Genomic DNA, 18,489 nt, shown 5'->3' with positions numbered 1-18,489 from the left:
CATTTTTCTTCTTCTTGAACAACCATTTGTTGCCAATGGGTTTCCTTCCAGCCGGCAACTCCACTAGATCCCAAGCCTCATTTTTGTGCAAAGATGTCATTTAATCAACCATGGCCTCTTTCCAGAGTTTGCCATCCTCTGAATCTACTGCTTCCTTCATAGTTCTGGGATCATCATCAGTAATAGATAAGGCAAAATTTGAACAGAAAGTAGATGGACTATACCTTTATGGCTGCCTTCTTTCTCAAACTGATCTTCTCACACCTGGAGTTTGTGGCTCTTCATCTTCTGATTCCTCCTCTGCTGTAGAGTCTGATTCTTCCTCCTCTAGCTCAAACTCTATCTTCTTAGGTTCCTTTGGTTGGACTTCATGTTTAATAACATCTTTTATTCTCTGAACACCACATCTCATTTGTACACAATCTTCCTTGTTACTGAGTTCCAAAGCTTATAACCCTTTAAACCATCCTTATACCCAATAAAGATGCACTTTTCAAATTTACTATCTAACTTGGTTCGTTTCTCCTTCGGAACGTGTCCATATGCATCACATCCAAATACCCTCAGATGTGAAAGAGAGGGTTTCTTACAAATCCATACCTCTTGTGGAGTCTTATCCTCCAACACTGATGAAGGTGATCTGTTGACCAAGTAACATGCCGTCTCCACTGCCTCTGCCCAGAATTCCTATCCTAACCCGCCACCATTGAGCATGCTTCTTGCCCTTTCCATCAATGTCTTGTTCATTCTTTCTGCAACTCCATTCTTCTCAGGTGTGTATGGAGTAGTCTTCTACCGTGCTATACCACACTTCTTACAGAATTATTCAAATTCCTTATTGCAAAACTCTCCACCATTATCTGTCCTCAGCACCTTTATCTTCTTCTCTATCTGGTTTTCCACCAAAGCCTTAAACTCTTTAAACCTGTCAAAGACTTCAAATTTCTTCTTAAGGAAATATATCCATGTATTCCTTGAGAAGTCATCTATAAAGGATACATAGTACACTAAATTACCTAGTGATGGAACCTTCACAGGTTCAAACACATCACTGTGCACAAGCTCTAATATCTATTTCGCGCTCTGACCACCAAACGGGAAACTCACCCGACTCTGCTTCCCATATACACAATTTTCATAGAAACAAAAATCCAGAGAGCTATTACTCATACCTTTTACCATACCTTTACCATGAAGTATTTGAAGGCCCTTCTCTCCAATATGTCCAAGCCTTTGATGCCACAACATGGTCTTCTCTCCAGAGACCACTAGATTTTCTGCTCCACTTTCAGGAACCATAGAAGTGCACCCATCAACAATAGTTCTACCTTGTAGCTTGTACAGAGTTCCAATCCAGACTCCTCGCATCAATACCAGTGCTCCCAGAACCATCTTGCAAGTATCCTTCTCAAACATTGTTTTTATACCTGCATCATCCAGCTTACTTACAGAAATCAAATTTCTGGCCAATGCAGGAATATGTAAAACACCCGGAATTGTTCTAACCCTTCCACCTTGCAACTTCAAATTTACTTTTCTACGACCAATGATTCTAGCCTTCCTATCATCCCCTAAGAAGAAATAACCACCATCGTGTTTCTCATACTCGCAGAACCACTCTCTATGGGGAGTGAAGTGAAAGGATGCACCTGAGTCAATCAACCATGCCTCATGATTTGCATGTGTACTTGGAGAAACCAATTGCACATCCCCACCTTCATCTGAGGTGGTTTTTACCTCTGCAGAAGGAGAATCTTAAGATCCCTATCCTTTTTCAGGAGCTTTATATTTACAGTCCCTTTTGTAGTGCCCTTCCTTTCCACATTTCCAGCACACCACCTTTACAGGTTTTCATGGAGATTTAGATCTCCCTCTAGATTTAGATCTCCCACTTGATGACTTATTTTTGTTTATGTTCTGGGACCATCCTCATATAGACAAGGCATCACCATTCTGGCTCTCTGTATTTTTCCATCTCATCTCCTTCATCAGTAAGGATGAGACTATTTCATCAAACTACAAAGTAGTTGCATTGCTACCTATTGCAATAACCAAACTATCCCACAAATTTGGTAGAGAACAAAACAAGCTAATGCACTTATCTTCATCTGAAATTTTGATATCAACAGACGATAATTGACTTACCATAGTATTAAATGCATTCAGATGCTCTATCACCGAGTCTCCATCTTTCATCCTCAGGTTATACAACTTTTTCTGTAGGAACAATTTATTCACCAGAGACTTAGATTAGTACAAAGTCCCTAATTTTTCCCACAAAGCCTTCGTTGTAGCCTCCCCTGATACATTCAACAATACTGAATCTGAGACACATAATCATATTGTGCTTTTTGCCTTCTAATCCAACTTCTTCCATTCTTCATCAAATACTCCCATTGGTTTAGTACCTGGATCTACCACGATCCACTAATCTTTATCCACCAAGAGATCCTCCATCTTGAGTTTCCACAACTCAAAACTCTGACCATTAAATTTCTCTATCTCTATCTTTCCACTACTCGCCATTTTCTTTCACCACCAGAATCGATTCCGAAGATCTCCCACTAAATGGGGTCTACCATAGGCCTGAGCGAAACCCCTTAGCAATAAAGGCATCCCCTTGAAGCCAAAATAGCTTTGACACCAAATGTAGGTTTTAACCTTGTACATAAATTACTTGCATACAAATTCTAAAACACAGAAAATAAACAATGCGAGAGCATAACACATAAAACACATATACACAGAGACTTTCCTCTAGATCCCAAAATCGGGACTACTAGCTTGATATTTTCCTTTCAATGTTACAATACATATTTAAACATGTCGAAGTATCCAATACCATGGACTGAAAACCATCACATCCAAAACCATGGACTGAAAACCATCACGTTCAAAACCATGTGTGAAAAATCATGCACAAAACCATAGGTAGGTCCACCCAACCTAATATAGGGTCCAAAAACAAAATTTTATGGGGTGATGCCCCAGACCCCATAGAGTGGGGCTACCTTCACCCCTCAAACCCCCTGTGACCCCCCCGCTACGCAATCGGCGCAACGAAGGGGGCGCTCCACTCCCCGTTTAACCCCATGGTTAACTACGTGGGCTAGTCATGGAAATAATATAACACAACCCAACACTATTGACCAGGTAACATGTTGTCTCCATCGCCTCTACCCAAAATTCCTGTCCTAACCTGGCAGCACTAAGTATGCTTCTTTCCCTTTCCATCAACGTCTTGTTCATTCTTTCTGCAATTCCATTTTGCTGAGGTGTATATGGAGTAGTCTTTTGCCATGATATACCACAATTCTTACAGAACTCTTCAAATTCCTTACTGCAAAACTCTCCACCATTATCTGTCCTCATCACCTTTATCTTCTTCTCTGTCTGGTTTTCCACCAGAGCCTTAAATTCTTTTAACCTGTCAAAGACTTAAGATTGCTTCTTAACGAAATATATCCATGTATTCCTTGGGAAGTCATCTATAAATGATACATAGTACATAGACTTACCCAGTGATGGAACCTTCACAGGTCCAAACACATCAATGTGCACAAGATCTAATATCTGTTTCGCCCTCTTACCACCAAAGGGGAAACTCACCTGATTCTGCTTCCCATATACACAATTTTCACAGAAATCAAAATCTAGAGAGCTATTACTCATACCTTGTACCATACCTTTACCATGAAGTATTCAAAGGCCCTTCTCTCCAATATGTCCAATCCTTTGATGCCACAACATGGTATTCTCTCCAGAGACCACTAGATTTTCTGCTCCACTTTCAGGAAGCATAGAACTATTGCACCCATCAACAATAGTGCTACCTTGTAGCTTGTACAAAGTTCCAATACAAACTTCCTGCATCAATACCAGTGCTCCCCAAACCATCTTGCAGGTATCCTTCTCAAACATTGTTTTTACACATGCATCATCTAGCTTTCTTACAGAAATCAGATTTATGGCCAATGCAAGAATACGTAGAACACTCGGAAGTGTTCTAACCCTTCCACCTTGCAACTTCAAATTTACTTTTCTGCAACCAATGATTCTAGCCTTCCTCTCATCCCCTAAGAAGACATCACCACCATTGTATTTCTTATACTCATAGAACCACTCTCTATGGGGAGTGAAGTGAAAGGATGCACCTAAGTCAATCAACCATGCCTCATGATCTACATGTGTACTTGAAGAAGCCAAATACACATCCCCACCTTCATCTGAGTGGTTTTCGCCTATGTAGAAGGAGCATCATCAAATCCCTTTCCTTTGTCAGGAGCTTTAGATTTACAGTCCCTTTTGTATTTCCCTTCCATTCCGCATTTCCAATGCACCACCTTTACAGGTTTTCCTAGAGATTTAGATCTCCCTCTAGATTTAGATCTCCCACTCGATGACTTATTTTTGTTTATGTTTTGAGACCGTCCTTGTACAGACAAGGCATCACCATTTTGGCATTCCATATTTTTCCGTCTCATCTCCTTTGTCAGCAAGGATGAGACTAGTTCATCAAACTGCAAGGTAGTTGCATTACTACCTATTGCAATAACCAGACTATCCCATGAATCTGGTAGAGAACACAATAAACTGATGCACTTATCTTCATCTAAAATTTTGATATCAACAGACAATAACTAAATTACCACAGTATTAAACGCATTCAAATGCTCTGTCACTGAGACTCCATCTTTCATCCTCAGGTTAGACAACTTTTTCCGTCGGAACAATTTATTCACCAAAGACTTAGATTTGTACAAAGTCCCTAACTTGTCCCACAAAGCCTTCGTCTGAGATTCCCCTTATACATTCAACAATACAAAATCTGAGACACACAATCGTATTGTGCTCTTTCCCTTCTGATCGAACTTCTTCCATTCTTCATCAGACACTGCCGTTGGTTTAGTACCCGGATCTACCACGATCCACTGATCTTTATCAACCAATAAATCCTCCATCTTTAGTTTCCACAACTCAAAACTCTGACCATTAAATTTCTCGAAATCTATCTTTCCACTACCCGCCATCTTATTTTACCACCAGAATCGATCCCGTAGATCTCCCATTGAATGGGGTCTACCACAGGCTGAGCAAAACCCCTCAACAACAAAGGCATCCCTGTGAAGCAAAAAACAACTCTGATACCAAATGCAGGTTTTAACCCCGTATAAAAATTACCTGCATACAAATTCTAAAACACAGAAAATAAAAAATGCGAGAGAATAACACATAAAACACATATACACAGAGATTTTCCCCTGGATCCCAAAACAAGGACTACTAGATTGATTTTGCATTATGTTCCTTTAAATGTTACAATACATATTTATACATGCCGAAGCATCCAATACTATGGACCGAAAACCATCGTGTCCAAAACCATGTGCAAAAATTCATGCACAAAACCATAGGTAAGTCCGCCCAACCTAATATAGGGTCCAAAAACAAAATTTTCTGGGGTGCTGCCCCAGACCTGATAAAGTGGGGTTACATGCACCCCTCAAACTCCTTGTGACTACCCCCGCTACACAATCGGTGCAACGAAGGGAGGGCTCCGCCCCCCTTCTAACCCCCCAATTAACTACATGGGCTAGTCGTGGAAAGAATATAACACAACCCAACACTTGATCTATGTTTTCATGATCCAATTAGTTGTGGCTTGTTCCATGCAGTCTGGATTTAACTCTGTAGCTGTGAGTTGCTCTATAATGTCTGATGTGTCCAACAATGGTGGGAAGTATGGTCGAAGGTTGTCCACATTGAACACTTGGTGTAGGCAAAGGAATGGGGAAATGTTGAGCTCAAATGCATTGTCTCCCATAACCTTGGTAATGGTGTAAGGACCATATTGGAGTGTTACACAATATTTTTTCACCGCCCCACATTCCCTGATTTTGGACACTTCCAGTCCGTGTTATTGACATATGCTTTGTGTCATGTTGAAAAATATATGTCAGTGTCTTCCTTGTGAGATCAGGAAGAATACCTCAAACAATGTAAACTTTGAAACGGGAACTGTAAACTGAAAACGAGAACTCTAGCCAAAAAACCCCTTAAAAACATCAAAAACAGTGCTAAAAACAAAAAGTGTTGATGCTGGAATAACACTTTTTTTTTCTAGGGTAAATTTTGAGCGTGTTTTAAAAATGGCGGTGAAAACCAATTTTTTATGCAAAAATTGTCCCAAAAATGCCCTCAAAACAAAAAGTGTTAACGTTGGAATAACACTTTTTTTTTCCCTTTTTTTTTCAAGGGTAATATTTCAACATTTCGAAATAATAGCGTAAAATATTTTATCATGACCCTGAAAAAGATTAAAATTTCAAACAAATAATGAAGACATAAAATAAAATTAAAAATTAAAAACACAAAACAATTTTTTTTTTAAAATTAACAAAACATAAATTCAAGCATATACTAAAAAAAGAACATAAAAAAAAAAACAAAAAAAAAAATCAATCATAAAAATGTCAAAAAAAACTAAATTAAAAAAACTAAAAAACAGTTAAAAATTATAAACAAATAAATAATAAAAAAACATATTTAAAAAAATGGGAAAAAAAATAATAATAAAAAATATCAAAAATCTGTAAACAATAAAAAACATTGTCAAAAGAAAAGAAAAGAAACTATATATATATATATATATATATATATATATATATATATATATATATATATATATATATATATATATATATATATATATATATATATGGAAAAGAAAAAATATATATATAAACTATAAAATTTAGGTAAAAATAAAAAAATTAAAAATTAAAAAACATTATCAAAAAACTAAAAAAAATGAAAAATAAAAACAAACTAAATTTAATAAAAACATAGAAAATTAACAAAAATAAAAATAAAAACTATTAAAACAAACTAGATTTAAAAAAAAAAACATAGAAAATCCACAAAATTAACATCATAAACATTTAAAAAAAACTAAAAAAATAACAATACACTGAAATTAAAACAAAAAAAAGCAAAAAATTTAAAAATATGTCTTTTCAAATTTAAAAAAAAAAACCAAAAAATTTAAAATTTTTAAAGAAACATTTATTTATCTATTAAAAAAAAAAAGAAATTAATTTCTTTTAATACATATCATTTTTTTAATTTAAAAAAGAATATATTATTTTTTTTTTTAAATTAATTGATAAACAAATTTGGTTTTTTTATTATTATTTTAAAAAACAATTATTAAAAACTTTATTTTTTTTAAACAATGTTTTTTGTCTTTTATTTTAATATTTATAAAAAAGCAATGATTAAAAAATTTATTTTTCTTTTTAAAAACGGCTTTTTTCTTATTAAAAATGTGTAAATTTTTTTTTTTTTATTTAAAAAAAATTATTACAAAAAAAATTCTTTGCCCCCCAGGCAGCCCGCGGCGGCGCGGCCCCGGGCGGAGGTCCTCACACAAGACCTCCGCCCGGGGCCGCGCCGCCGCGGGCCGCCCAGGGGGCAAAGAATTTTTTTTTTTTTTAATAATTTTTTTTAAATAAAAAAAAAATTTAAATTTACACATTTTTAATAAGAAAAAAACCGTTTTTAAAAAAATAAATAAATTTTTTAATCATTGTTTTTTTATAAATATTAAAATAAAAAACAAAAAAGGTGTTTAAAAAAAATAAAATTAATAATTGTTTTTTTTTAAATAATAAAAAAAACAAATTTGTTTATAAATATCAAATTTGTATAAAAATTTTTATATTTTTTTTGGGGTGTTTTAAATAAACAAACGCTAAGTTTAAAAAATTTTAAATTTTCTTCAATTTTTTTTTTTTTGTGTGTGTTTTTTTGTTTAATCAATTTTGTTTTTTATTTTTTAAATAAAAAATACAAAATTCTTGAAATTTTTAATTTTAAATACATGCTTTTTTATTTTTATTTTTATTTTTTTTTTAAACATATATTTCTAAAATTTCTATATTTTTATGGTTTTTTTTTTTGTAAATTTCAGTGTATTTTTGTTTTTTCATTTTTTGTTTTAAATATTTTTAATGTTAATTTTACTAGTTTTTTATTTTTATTTTTGTTAATTTTCTATTTTTTTTTTAATCTAGTTTGTTTTCATTTATTTTTTATTTTTTTCTTCTTGTTTTTATTAATGTTTTTTTATTTTTTCTATTTTGACTTACTTAATTATATATATATATATATATATATATATATTTTTTAAATTATGTTTTTTTTTTTTTTTGCCAAATTCTTTTATAGTTTATGAAATAAATTTTTTTTTATTAACATTTTTATTTTGTCTTATTTTATATATATTTTTATATGACTTTCTTAAAGTAATCAACATTTAAAAAAATAAAAATAAAACAACTTAAAAATTCTTTAAGTAATCATAATTTAACAAAAAAAAAAAATGGACATAATAAATTTTAAAGTGTGAAAAATAAGTCCTCTAAGAAAAAAAGTATGATGTATAACGACATTTCAAAATCAACATAAAAATCACTAACATTTAAAAACGAATATTTATATTTGATACATGAGAATATTTAAATTGTCAAAAATATGCTCCAAAAAATAATTATTGTATTCTGCATCACCACTTTTTAAAATCGGGTCATGTTTTTACCACCTCTATGAAACGGGTAATCATATCGGTTATTTAAAGTGCCAAAAACTATGTTCTAAAAAAAATATGTGCATTCTGCATCGCCCCTTTTTAAAATCGAGTCATGTTTCTACTACCTCTATGAAATGGGTAATCGTATCGGTTATTTAAGGTTATTTAAAGTGCCAAAAACTATGTTCTAAAAAAAATATGTGTATTCTGCATCACCCCTTTTCAAAATCGGGTCAATTTTTTGCTATCTCTACGAAATGGGTAACAGTATCAGTTCCCGTTTCAAAGTTTACATTGTTCTCAGTTCATTACTCATGGACAAGACCCTTTTTAACCTATGTTTTTGGGTCATCGTGGGTAATCAGTTATTCCACCTGTGAAGATGGCCAAGATTGAACTAAGCCTAATGACATCGTTGCTCTATCCCTGTGTTTCACTCGCGATGAGCTACTTTTGGCAAGTTTGTTTTAACAAATTTTCAATGGATAGTCCTAGGGTTGGTTGTTGGATCAAATGAGTTCCGCTCTCTCTTTTTGGATGGTTGTTCCACCTTTTGTGCAACCTCTCAAAGGGATAAGCTCTTTCTCCCATCCCTTATGGAGGCTCCTCTTCCTATAAATATCTCCTTCATGGCTGAGACTTGCTAGTTCAATTGGTTTGGAGAGAGTTTATGTGGAGTTTGGAAGTAGCTTCTAATGTAATTTAGCCTGGGATAGCTTTGTATGGATTTGGCTTGATTTTATGAGTGTTCTAGCATCATAATTTTTCCTTTTGGGTAGGAGAGAGAGTTATTCATCCTCTTGGGAGACACTTCATGAGTGAATGCTTGCAGAGACATGCTGACAAGACCCTTCAAGGAGACCTACAACATCAAGGTAGGGTTGTAACTTTTACTTTAGTTCATATTAATACAAATCAATGGTTAATTTCCTATATCCTATGTCAAATTGCATATTGATAGCTTGAAGTTCCTTGACCCTTTAAGTAGATCATTTTTGTCGTATTCTATTATGTTTGTTGTTGTTCTATGTATGTTGTTTTCAGGTACAAAAGTGATTAGATCGAAAGCTGGAGCAACGCAACGAGAACTTCATCAAATGAGGATTTGAAGGTAGGCCTTCATGACATCAACTATCTAAGGGAATTTTCTTTGATATTGTCTTTGTTGTGACTAGACCCACTCTAGGGCTAGAGGGGTTGCCTTTGTCCGCAGAGGGAACTTTCCTGCATCACAAGTTGGCAACCATACTGGGGACCTATGTCTTTTGTCTCTTAATTTGATTTTTCTTTGCTTGTTTATCATCTCCTTTACTTTTTGGGTGGAATTCTCCATATTATGGGTTGTTGGACTACTCCTAGTAGTCTTCCCTCTATCATAAGTGATAGGTCTAGCTTTTCCTCAGGTGAATTTTTAATTTTTTCCTTTTATTGGGGGTCGTCACCTTTTATTTTACGACAATCGTGACGATGGTCATGTCTGCTCTATTTAATTAGTTGCGCCTTCTACTATTTGGTGCAATTAAATCTCCTCACAGTTGCAAAGGGCTCTGAAATAGACTTGGTGCTGTTGACTGGTGTACTTATGTGACGATGTCACAAAGTAGCTAGTTAGGGGGGTGCGAATTTTCATTGTCAATGCATGTTGTCAGTTTGACACTCACGAAGATTCCTGTAGGTTTTAATTTTGAAGTTCTATTTGTTGATTGGCCAGTGTGTCCTATCCTTATGAGTTTGTCTTCTGCCTATTTTTTGTGTGTCAAATTGTTGTTTTCTAGAATACTTGACTCTTGGTTTCATTCCCTTGAGATTTATCCTCTTGAACTATGTGACCTTTTCACCTTAGGGTTTCTTGAAGCATTAACTTTTTCTTGGGTTACTTGTTCATTTGGACCTTTGAGTTTTGTTGGCAACGATCCCTTGCTTTGTTTGAAGCTTCTCCTTATTGACTGTTCTTTCATCTTCCTGACTGGTATGTGATGTTTGGTTATCAAAACTTTCAAGTCTTTTTTGTTTGGTTTCCTTCCATCACTTTGGCATAGATCACATTGCTTCCTAGTTAGTTAGACAGATTTCAAGTTTTTGCAAAAAGAAACATATTCTTTGTTTTGAGTCTTTGATTAGTTTCTGAGTGGAATGTTTCTCTTTACTTATTGAATGATTTCATTTGAAAAGGACTTAAAACTAGCATTGTTTTGAGTTTTTCATTTGGTTGCTTGTAATCTATTCAAAAAATCAAAATATCACATTCATTTTGCATTAGGAAATGAGAACAATCTTTTACATTAGTAAATTCTTGACATTTAGAAGTTGAAAAGCAAAGGATGTGTTTTTCATTTTCTTAATTGGATTGCTTGCAAGTTAGTGAAAGATAGAAGCATTTCTCTTTCCTCTTGATTGGTTTGCTTGTGAAATAATGAAAAGTACCATTCTTGCATTTACTTGCTTGTTGCTTTGATTGCTTTGAAATGAACCTCTCACTTTTCCTTAGTTAGTTGTTCATTGAAAAGGAATGGTTTCTTTTCTCATATAGTTGCATTCTAGGAGATTTTGAGACTGGGATTTAATTCAAGATTAATTGCTAAAATTGATCAAATTAATCTAAAAACACATTGGAACTTAAAGCTAATATATCTAGAGGTCTAGGCTAGAGACGTGTTCCAACGTCTTTAAACCTAGTGGCTGTTGTTTTCACTAAGGTTGGGTGATTCCTCCTTTTGTGACTCGATAAGTACTATTATGCACTTGTGCTCCCTGTACCGTTGATTATATGATGGGAGACCCCACTAGGTTGTAATCCTATTATCCATAGGAAGTCAAGTCGACAACCTTGCAAATGTGATACATCGAACACAGCATTCGGGGAGATTACCTGCTCATACTTCTTGGTTCGCTAGGAGGTATTCTACACTTCACGGTTGTCTGGCAAACCTTTTTCCTAGAGCTCCAGAGTAGTCACTTTCATTCCTTTTCGACTCTTTAAAAGTAAAAGGATGAATTGAGCACTTTTCCTTTCAAGTTCTTTAAACTTCAAAGGAGACCAAAGTCACCTTTCGTCCTTTTCTTGACTCTTAAAACATGAAAAGGAAAATTTTTGTTTCAGTGCCTTAAAATTAACTGTCCATGAAATATTCCTGGTTAAAGTTATCTTCCTTAGTGATTCTTTAGGGTTGATTCCAATGGAAGCATTTCTAGAGTCCGCTAGTCAAAGGATTCCCTTCGGAAGGAAATCATGGTCCTTTTCCTTCTTTTGGAAACGATGGTGCTCCTTATGTGGCAATGTTGTCCCTCCCTGGGTTAACCATTGGTTTACCTATCTGGTTATTTTTGACCTCAGTGATCACGAGTGTCCCAACTCCTTCCTCGTCGTCTCCTTCATTCGAACCACGTCACGATGATTCTAAGGTTGACCGCTCGCCTTCTTCCCATATTTCTTCACCTTCCTCTTCTACTTCGCCTGGTGAAAGTTTCAAATCTAGGAACTAGGAGGCTAAGAAGAAGAAGATGATGATGACGAAAAAAAATAAGTTAGTTAAGCAAGAGGCTAACCGTGCAGCTATTACTCCAAATGCACCTCCTATAGGTGAATCTTCTGTTCCTCCATAGAAGGTCAGATTCCCTTGCAATATGTCTAAGGGTGAGCATTTCCTCCGAGACTGTCCTGGCATTCCCAAAGTCTTAGAGGTATGGTCTCAAAATCTGGATCAACCATCCCCATCGACCTTTGGAGACCATGTTGATGCTACACTCTTGGCTAGTGATGGTAAGAAGAAAGGGAAGATTAGGTTCCCCTGTAGGCTATGTGAAGGAGAGCATCTTCTTCACCTTTGTCCTCTTATGGATAAAGCTTCCAACGTTTTGGAAAACCTTACAACTCCTCAACCCCAACTCCTTGTTGGTTATCAGAGGCTTTCTTCTAACCCTCTCCCAGTCAGTAAAGAGATTGACTTGGGTTCATCTCTTATCCATCCTTCTCCTCCTAAGTGAGACTCTTTTGTGTCTGTTCTGGACCAACCATTAGTCGAAAGAGTGTCGGCTCGGCTCTGCCATCAGTTGATCACTCTATTTTGGAAGAGCGTAGTGATCATATTGCTCATGTTCTTCTCGTCCCATCCGAGTCTCATGAATCAAAGAGTGACCCTCCCATCCCAGATGTTCAAGAGAGTCCTTATTCTATTCTTGTAGAGCATGGGGGAAATCATATAATTCCCCCACCAAGTAGTTATGTCATGTCTTTTGATTAGAGTCACTTGACTGCTTTCCACCTCCCATCTTACGTGCCTTTCCATATCACAGTACAAGCCTATAACATGGTAGTACCTGGCACTATATTAGATGAAGGTGTGTATGTTAGCATCATGTCATCTACTACTTGGTGAGCTTTAGGTTCCCCACAGCTTGTGCCTATCACCAAAAATATGTTGGCTTTCAACGGAGGAACTAGTCAACCCTTAGGGATCCTTCTGCAGTTCCCTATTAGTTTGGGAGGAAAGGTCATCTATATAGACATGATGGTAGCCCAAGGTCTCTTTTATTTCAATCTCCTTTTTAGACGTGACTATGTGTATGTCATGGGAGCTCTTGTTTCTTCACTTTTCCGTGTGGTTTGTTTTCTGCATAAAGGAAGAATTGTGACTATTGATCAACTGGCATTCATTGGTCACCAAGCGTCTCCTTTGCAACCATCATCCCCTATCATTTCTTGTTTGTAGGAAGTACCTTCCCCGCCACAAGTCAATTATGTGGTTACCCATTCCGTCTCCACATCTGCTAATGATCACACAGATGGTATAGTACATTATGTACTGGGGGCATTGGATCCCGATCTGTCTTTGGTATCAAATGACATGTATTCCTCCTGGAGCATGGTCCTTCCATCTAATGAAGACCTCTTGGGAGCCATGTTCTCATATGATCCATAAACAGTGTATGAGGATAGTTCTTGGTTTTGTGTCAACCTTGTTAAAAAATGAAACAAGAGATGAGGAGGGTTCCTTGTCTCGTGTCAACCTCATTAAAAAATGAAACAAGGGGTGTTGAGGGCAGTTCTTTTCTTGTGTCAACCTCGTTAAAAATGAAACCAAGGATATACGCATAGTTCCTTGTCTTCTGTAAAGCTTGTTAAAAAATGAAACAAGGAATCTGAGTAGAGTTCCTTGTCTTGTGTCAAGCTCATTAAAAAATGAAACAAGGTCCCCTGGAGAAAATTTCCAATTTGAGTCTTTAATGAGATCTCGTAAAATCCCAGTTGAGTCTTTCACTTGATCCCGTTAATGAACCTTCATTCCATCCACTTGATAGCCATGAGTAGTCTACTTAGGTGAATGTAATGAAGCTTGGGGGGCATGCACCTAGTTAAGTTTCCCTGTAGGTTATGTGAAGGGAATCACCCCATTCACCTTTGTCCCTATCTAGACGAAGCCAAAAAGTTGTTGGATAATCATCCTGCTTCACCACAGTGACTTCCATCTAGTTACAAGAGACTCTCCCTTTCATCATGTTGGGAGAATGTAAACCAATCTCAAGCATAGTTCTTCGTTTCAAGCTTGTGTAAAAATGAAACTGAATCCAAGCATAGTTTTTCATTTCAAACTTGTGTAGACATGAAACCGAATCCAAGCAGAGTCGTCCATGGTTCAAGCTTGTGTAAAAATGAAACCATACCCCATTTTAACCCTCATGATCACCATTTTTATCAGCGAATTTCTACTAGATGAGCCTTGGTTGTTTCATTCCATCGCCACCATCTCTTTGGCCGATCATATGCTTTCACTTGGTTGTTTGTCCTTTCCTAAGGGACCGCAATGATGAGTGGTTTTATTAGCCAACCTCTTGACCAGTACATGTTTTGAGCAGTTCCACCATTGCTGGAACTAGTTGCTACCCTTTATACCACTCGTTCCTCCAGGACGAGTCACCTTTTAGCTCTTTTCTAACTTGTATAAGATGAAAAGGTTGTCAATTATTTTTCCCTTTTTGACTCGTTAAAAAGAATAAAATTGGGGGGTTTGCTTTCAGATCTTTTATGACCCTTTAAAAACGAAAATATGGCCAAGCCCTTGTCGCTTTGAACTCGTTAAAGTCTGTGAAGTGTCATCTAACTAGTATAAGTTTACCCCTTTTACGGACTGGGATAGATTATTTATAAAAAAGGTATACCTTGATCTATCATGGTCAATAGGTTCCCTTGGGTATTATTTTCTACCTTTTCAGATTTAAGGGAAAAATGTATGAACAGGGACCATGTGGAGTTTTCTTTTAGGTGTATTTTTCAAACTCTCTAAACATGAAAAAGATACAGAGTTACACCTTTGTCAAAATCATTAAATTATTAAACAACATTGGATTCGTCACCATGACGAACCCGAGCTTCTCCTTCCTAGGGCTCGTTAAAATTTACTAGGTCAGATTTGTCCGGAGGAAAAACTTATATTACAAGCATATGTTATCCCCTTCAAGCTTGTGTTTTAAAAATAATTGGGGTACTCACCAAAAATCGTGGGGAAAATTTGGAAGTATTCTTCTAGTTGTATTAATTATTACGACAGCGTGTCACTCTTGAACATTGACACTCTTTCTGCTTCGTGTCGGGTTGGGATATCCTCACTCTATCATTGGCCTTCAGGGTTTTGGGTTATCCATTTTGCCTCATTCCATTTGATCCTTGCTGCATCATCATGACCTTTGATCCCTTGGTACCAAAATGCTGCCAAACTCCAGAGTCGTGTCACCGATATGTTCAAGAGCTTAATCCTTCTACAGTTTGTATCCTTACACACCTTCCTTAGAATCTCTATCTTATCCACATTCATCCTTTTTCTTTGTCTCACATTGATGATGTGTGAAACATTATGGCCCTCCTTTGACCGATCACTTCCTGTTGACTTCAACTCATTATCCAAGAAGTTGATCTAGAGACTCCTTTCTGGTACCTTGGAGCTTGCATGCCCTAATGGCAAGTTCTTTGCATTCAACGATAGGCTTTCATTATTGGCCTTCGATCGAGTGATTTCGTGAATGTTTGACTTCAGATCATTCTTCACACTTCGTGGATTGTACTAGCGGTACCTTGAGAACCATTGACATTACTGGTGGTCTCTCTTGTGCTTGTTAATGGTTTACATCATTGACCGATAATCAAGTGAGTTTCTAGTATGCTCGACTTCAGCACATCTACTCTCATTTTAGAATTTGTACCTTAATTGGGTTGGGATTCAAGACCCTCGGATCAGATTACACAAGTCTAGGTTGCGCGGATTGGTTCATGCTTGAATACATGACTCTTTTGATTGGATGGCTGCGACCATACCTGAGTCATTTATATGGTCCTTCTGATTGGATGGCTGCATTCATATCACAGATCATTTATTTTTATCTTCTAGATGGCTACGCCCATGCCTTATGCACATGCATTTCCTTTCACTATGTACTCATGTATCAGAGATATCAGTTGTTGTGTTTGCAGGTTCTCTGTGATGGTGTTTTGTTCCAGTTATGGATTCGTAAAGCATTTCACCCCTCTCACTCTCTCGGCCCTCATGCTTTATGGGGCATCCGTTACACAATATTTTGTCACCGCCCCGCATTCCCTAATTCCGGACACAGTTGGTCCATGTTATTGACATCTGCTTTGTGTCATGTTGCAAAACATGTGTCAGTGTCTTCCTTGTCAAATCAGGAAGAATAGCTCAGTTGATTACTCTTGGAGCAGATCCTTTTTAACCTATATTTTTGGGTTGTCGCAGGTCATCAGTTATTCCACTTGTGAAGATGGCCAAGATTGAACTAAGCCTAGCGACATCATTGCTCTGTCCCTGTGTTTCACTCGTGACGAGTTACTTTTGGTGAGTTTATTTTAACAAATTGTCATGGACAGTCCTAGGGTTGGTTGTTGGATCATATGAGCTCAGCTCTCTCCTTTGGGATGGTTGTTCCACCTTTTGTGCAACCTCCCAAAGGGATAAGCTCTTTTTCCCATCTCTTATGGAGGCTCCTCCTCCTATAACTATCTCCTTCATGGCTGAGACCTACTAGTTGAGTTGGTTTGGAGAGACTTTGAGTGGAGTTTGGAAGTAGCTTCTAATATAATTTAGCTTGGGATAGTTTTGTATGGATTTGGCTTGATTGTATGAGTGTTCTAGCATCATAATTTTTCCTTTTGGGTAGGAGAGAGAGTAATTCATCCTCTTGGGAGACACTTCATGAGTGAATTCTTACGGACACATGCTAACAAGACCCTTCAAGGAGACTTACAATCTCAAGGTACGGTTGTAAGTTTTACTTTACTTCATATTAATACAAATCAACGGTTTATTTCCTATATCCTATGTCAAATTGCATATTGATAGCTCGAAGTTCCTTGACCCTTTAAGTAGATTGTTTTTGTCATATTCTATTATGTTCATTTTTGTTCTCTGTATGTTGTTTTCAGGTACAAAAGTGATTAGAACAAGAGCTGGAGCAACACAATGAGAACTTCATCAAATGAGGATTTGAAGGTAGGCCTTCATGACATTAACTATCTAAGGGAATTTTCTTTGATATTGTCTTTGTTGTGACTAGACCCACTCTAGGGCTAGATGGGTTGCTTCTGTCCGTACAGGGAACTTTCTTGCGTCACATGGAGTGGTTTTAGTTTCTGATAGGCTCTGATAAGGCATTCCTTCTGTAAATGCAACCACACTCTGTCCCCCACCAGAAACTTATGTGGCACCTAATGTTAACCATGGCACTGCTTGTACTTGGCATTTTATTTCTCCATAATGTCATGGAATTGTTAGCGATGTGTTGAAAGTGCTCAGTGAAGTTGTTTCCCTTGTCATCTTTGGACTGGACATGAGTCGAATGTACCTGAGTAGGTGCAACTGGTAAGGCCACATCAATGGGACATAGTGGCTGGAATCCCAAGCCCACTTGAAAAGGGATGTGGTTAGTTGAGTTGTGGAGAGCCTGGTTATAGCTATGTTGGACATAGGGGAGGCTCTCATACCATGTGTGTAGATGCTTTGAGTTGTACATGTGTAGAATGTGTATGATCATCCTGTTGATGACCTCTATCTGGCCATCATTTTTGGGGATGGAAAGTTGTGGACTTAGTGAGTTTTGTTTCCAACATCAACCAGAGACAGGACCAAAATGTACTGAGGAACCTGTTGTCCCAATATGAGATGATAGACTATGGGATCCAAAAGTGGACCTTCACTCATTAAAAGAAGAGTTTAGTAGTGGCTTCTGCTGTGGTATTCTTCTTGTAGACCTCCATAATGGCTATCTTCGAGAATCTATCGACGACCACAAAAACACAGTCATTTCCATGCTTAGTAGAAGGAAGTCCCAACATGTAATCCATGGAAATTGATTCCCAAGGTCGACTAGGGGTAGGAAGTGGAGCATAGAGGCCTTACTTCTTGATGATCAGGTTGGAAATGGAAAAGGTAGTGCAGGATCTAATGTACTTCACAACATCCTATCGAAGATTCAGCCAATAGAAATACTTCTACACGACTACCACTATTTTCTCAACCACGAAATGCCCAACAACCCAAATGTAGTGCGCTTCACAAAACATCTTGGCACGCTCGCTTAAAAGAACACAAAGGTGTCCTAAGTGGCATAATAGTGCATCTTGGAGGTGAAAATATGGAACTTGTTGACCCTCCAAGAGCGTCTGGTATGTGTGGCCAAATTATGAGTCACTTTTGTAGAGAATTGGCTAATAAAAAGTCTCGTGCCCATAAGAGTTGAGCACAGTGGTTAATGTCGTGATTGGTGGTCAGCTGAGGCAGTCTACAACATTATTGGTGCTGCCCTTCTTGTACTTGATATTAAAATGGAATTGTTGTAGGTATGTGGACCACTTCTAATGGCAATCCTTCTACAACTACCCTTGCATCTATATGAAC

The sequence above is a fragment of the Pinus tabuliformis genome, chromosome 8 (genome assembly GCF_031772625.1).
Source record: "Pinus tabuliformis cultivar Carrire ecotype Pingquan chromosome 8, CPIR1, whole genome shotgun sequence".
Taxonomy (NCBI): Eukaryota; Viridiplantae; Streptophyta; class Pinopsida; order Pinales; family Pinaceae; genus Pinus; species Pinus tabuliformis.
This window is presented reverse-complemented; position numbering follows the sequence as displayed.